This window comes from Montipora foliosa, chromosome 2, assembly GCF_036669935.1.
Source record: "Montipora foliosa isolate CH-2021 chromosome 2, ASM3666993v2, whole genome shotgun sequence".
NCBI lineage: Eukaryota > Metazoa > Cnidaria > Anthozoa > Scleractinia > Acroporidae > Montipora > Montipora foliosa.
In genome coordinates this window covers 58,724,146-58,729,145 of record NC_090870.1, presented here as the reverse complement: position 1 = coordinate 58,729,145, position 5,000 = coordinate 58,724,146, and the positions used below count along the sequence as shown (strand labels likewise).

At 37.6% G+C, this 5,000-nt stretch overlaps 1 protein-coding gene across 1 annotated transcript in view; it reads right to left on the bottom strand.

Annotated features, from left to right (window-relative positions):
* LOC137993712 (zinc finger protein 14-like) overlaps positions 1-1,206 on the bottom strand; it is an 18,597-nt gene extending 17,391 nt beyond the window's left edge. The window contains exon 1 of the mRNA XM_068839694.1: positions 1-1,206. This exon is cut by the window's left edge and continues 1,195 nt beyond it. The gene's annotated coding sequence lies outside the window, so the exon portion shown is untranslated.
* Positions 1,207-5,000: the final 3,794 nt, after the last annotated feature.

Genomic DNA, 5,000 nt, shown 5'->3' with positions numbered 1-5,000 from the left:
CGAACGCCAACAAGAATGCATCACAGTGTTTACTCAAGTCGCATCTTAGTTGTCTGACAATTTACATTTACCGGTATTTTGTACTCAACTCAGCAAAGGTGTAAAATATTTGGAAATGTGACAGTGAAAAATTACTTGAATGAAAGCTTGTTGTCTCTTTTGTGCTTTATTATTTACGGTCAAGGTTCTTTCGAAAAGGGTTGAATGTGAACTGTCAGAAATTTATTTAATTGCATATGCTTTGTGATTGTTTGTTTCGCTTGCACGCACGCAACTGAAATAGGAAGGGTTTCTTGCCTCTTATAGCAAATATGTTGCTTGTTTCAATAAATGTTTCGCTGGAAAATATTTCTGTGAAATTTCTAGCTTTTGTAAATTTATCATGTTGTGTAATTTTCGAGCTTAGCAAATTTGCATACATGTGTTGAAATGTGATACGGGGAGAATTTTTGTGGTAACGCATTAGTCACGAAAATAAACAGGTCTGTTGGAAGCGTGCTTGAGTTTCAACAAAATGACCCCCAAAATCGGCAAAAGATTGTGACGCTGATGAATAATAAAGTAGCTGCTATTACCAAAACGATGGAATTACCTGGTGATAAATAACCTTGTCTTGGAGAGTAAATTTTTGATTTTCCAGAAACAATGGTCAACCTCTGAGAGTTGCGCGATTGTGATCTTTGTGTTGAATTCGCACATTTCTTGTCAAAATTTATAACAATCGAAATAAAAAGAAAACTAACAAAAACAAAAACCCGGTAGCTTGGCATCATTTGACACAGATGCTTCACTGTTTCGCGAGTAAACATGCCGCGGTAAAATAACGCGGTAACTTGATCACTGCGCTCGCTGAATTCGATGTGCGATTTACTCGGTGCAGCCAAACTTGTACAATTACAACAAAACAACTAAAATCTCCCAAACTGTTTTTCGCTGATGGTAACTTTTTATATTCGTGGTTCAAAATAAATGTTGTTTTCATGTCGTAGATTTTATTACCGATGGCAAAATATTTTATGCTCGATCGACCGTCCTGAAACTTCCTTCTGCTCTTCTTAAAAACTGTGTATCCATATTTATTTACTTTTACATCAATATTTGTTTTGGATAAAGCAAGCTAACAAAATCTGTATCTTGCTTGGTTCGCATTTGATAGCATTAAAATAGAATTTTCGGTCCTATGCTTCTGTTACTGAGTGGTATATTTCTTAGGTCGCCTATCCAGATACTAACCCCGCCGAATAGGAATAACTTCAGCTTTCAACTGTTGTTTACAAAGCTTTCAGATGCTGTCAGATGCTGTCAGTGCACGCTTACACTTGTGGTGGAAAGAAGTTGCATGATCAACATGTCAGCCCAGAAGCCAATGTTTCTCGATTCCCTTTTATTTTCTTCAGTCTCTCTGGGTTCAGTACTTTGCTAGTAACCACATGTCTTCTCAAGGGGCTATTTATCTAAGACTTATACCATGGCGCTACAATGATAGACAATACCAAAACAATATCGTGTACTGTTAGACCTACATATTACGCAAAGACAACGGTCAACATGTCATCCCAGAAGACAATGTTTTTCACTTCCCATTTATTTTCTTCAATCTTTCTGGGCTCAGTACTTTGCTAGTAACCACATGTCTTCTCAGGCTATTTACCCAAGACTTCTACCATTTCACTACAATGATACACAATACCAAAACAATATCGTGCACTGTTAGAGCTACATATTACGCAAGGACAACTTGAAGCTCCTGGAAGACAACACACAGTTCAGTTGACATTATGGAATAAATCGCTGTGTTACTTCACTACCACACGTAAGCAATGCGTGTCAATTTTTTTTAAAGAGGACAGGAATTTCTTCTTTCTGACAAATGATTAATTAATAGGCCGGTCGCCAGGTTTTTAACCTCACAAAAGGATCTGTTTCGTCGTACGAACGTGTGAAGACCTGTGAGCCAAAGGGCCTCTGCTGGTATGACTTCTGGTACGACTTCTGGGTCACCCCCCCCCCCCCCCCCCCTCCAACTTGAAAAAAATTGCGTGGAACGCTGCACGTACCACAGGCAACCCAGTGTACCCTCACGGAGGGTCTAGTTGATCATGAATTGCATCATAACATTGTCAAAGTAGCTGTGGATCCACGAGGCGATAGCCGAGTGGATCCGCAGACTACTTTGACAATGTTATGACGCAATTCATGATCAATAACAGGACAGACGCTTGAAAAACTGACATCAATTTGTGTTTTACAATAACAAAAAGGCAGAGGGGTCAAAATTAAGTCAAAACACGAGAAGAAAGAGAGACAAAACTGCGAAAAACTTTAATCTGACGCGAGCAATATCGCGTCATGCATTATCGCATAAATTATAAATTTATGTGTCTGTCCGCTTATTGACAACAAAAATTAACCAATGAGCGCGCGAGAATTTTTGCAGTCATTGTAAAACTGACTATTTTAAAGCAGATTTTCTGGGAAAATAAACAATAGACCACATCGGCTATTTTCAAGCCCTTTGAAATTCCAGGTATTTCGCTATCATTTACATGTGAATGCTACTATATAACAATTATTCCATGAGCCCGAGTTGGATATGAAGTGATAAAATAACCAACGAGCGCGTAGGGCAAGTTAGTTATAATCACTTCATATCCAACAAGGGCGAATGGAATAATTGTTTTAGTAAATTCTTAAACCGGGTTTTGACGCCGATTTTTATTTCCACAATTTTACAAAGCGTCCGGAAAGAGCATCTTGGCGCACTATTTTCCATATGACGTAAAACTTCGACTATTGGCTCATAGTCGGAGTTTCTTAGCCAGTCAAAAAGCTAGAAATGCAATAGTCGGAGCTGAAAATTTACTAAAATGCATGATACAAAGGCAAAGGATCTTAACCCCGGGAGATTTAAATTTGAAACAACATATGGTCTATTAAGAAAATAACACAGTGGTGATAAACATTGTATTCCAACGCATTTTTATAAAACTTGACGTTTCGTATGCTAGTCAACACACATTTTCAAAAGTGACCGTTACAATTTTTTGAAAACTATAAAATCGTAAACATTAGGGGTCTGGAACCTAGACTGACAAAAATGATCTGCAGTAGTACGTGTTTATCACCGCTGTTTGTGTTATTTTCTTAATCAAGCTACGATGGCCTAAGAACAAGAGTTTATACGATACTGTTTTTGAGCGGTATGGCCAAACGACATTGAAGATAGTCAGGGATTTTGAGAAAGATCTTTCACACTTCAACAAAACATCATTGGATATTGGTTTCTTGCAAAAATGCAAGTTTTTCCATATCTTTCCTACGTTCCTCAACTTCAAACTTAACAAAGAAGAGTTTCATAGTAGTCTTGCCTGTCACTGCTCTGCTTAGTGGTGTCTTTGTGCATAGAGTCTTCCGTGCGTATTTTGGTAGGTTTAAGAGGGCTGGGGTAATGCGTAGATTTCTCAGGTGCACACAGGAGAACATTTAATTAACCTGAAATGGCCTCGAAAGTCATTGTAACGCGAATGCCATTTTAGTGCATCTTTCAGCAAATATACCCTTATGGAGTTCAAGAATGGAAGGTCAATTGCATAGACAAGACAGGCGGTGGAAAATAAATATCTGGAATCTTAAAAGCGACGAATAATGGACTTCGACAACAATCTTTCGCCCGTCGAGCCGAAATCAAAGTGAGCTGTATTTCTAACATTTTATCACGAGTGTAGTGTTCCGTACAACACTGAAACCAAATGGAAAATTATCTGGTAACAACGACAGAGAAGTAATCGAACACCTGAAGTGGATCTGTGATTCCTGTTGTCTGGCAGTCTTCAGGTTTAAAATATAATTGGAAATGTGACAGTCAAGAATTATTTGAAAGAAAGCTTGTCGACTATTTTGTGTTTCATTATTCAAGGAAAAGGTTCTTCAGGAAAGGGTTTAAACCCGAAATTTATTTTGTTGCGTACATGGTAATCTCAGAAAATATCTCTTTAGTCATTATAGTGTACAATGAAGTTTATTTGGGAAGCCAACAATTATATTTCTTTAACTTCCTCGCTAATCCAATTTATTGCTACGACTTACTAGTGCGAAGATTGTTTACACGAAACGCCTGACGCTTTTTGCGAATTTTGAGTGTCGTGAAATCGGGACATCATTTTCTTGACATAGCTCCTTTATCACGAAGATTTTTCAACAATATATCGCTTTACTCTCAACCGAAAAACATTCAGATAGTAAAGGACTTCTTATTTATTAACCATTTCTTTTGCTTTTGTGCTTGTCAGCATTGTGATTTGCGATAATTCGCAAGTCTGTTTTCGTATCTCATAGATGTTTAGATTTTCAATTACATGGCCGCTCGAACCTCGCGACTGTGTAAATAGTTGACCCTGAAGTCAAAATAGATACGTTTCTCAGGAACCCAACAGATGAATGTAAATATTCAGTTAAATAACGGAAGTTTCTTGGCTAAAAAGTACGTTGTTTTACTCTAAAAACGACGAACGCTTAACATTCTTTCCCGTAGTTCAGTTGACACAAGGTGATCACGCGCACCTTTATGGTTGCCTTGCACGTGATCGATCTCTTCCTTTTGACAGAAAATCATGACCTTTTACATCATTCATAACAGTCAGAGACTGCAGAAATTTTCGTGTTTTTACGATGGATTGTCACTAATCTTTCGATGAGAATTCGATTCAGAGTTATATATAAAAACTACGTTATTTTTTTTTTTTCTTCATTTGTCTTTTGCCTTGTCTTTTACTGTTAACTCCGGGCTTTTACGATACTTTTTGGTGCAAACGTAAAGCAAAAAAATGTTTTGATTAGACTGAAAAGAAATAGAGGATATTACATGGTTGGGAGGAGATACGAAATTTCTCTTCGAGTGTTGAAGAATATTTCACGACAGTGAGCGCTGCGAACGAGTGAAACATTTTTCAACACGAGAAGAGAAATTTCCTATCTCCAAGCGGCCATGTAATATTCTGTTT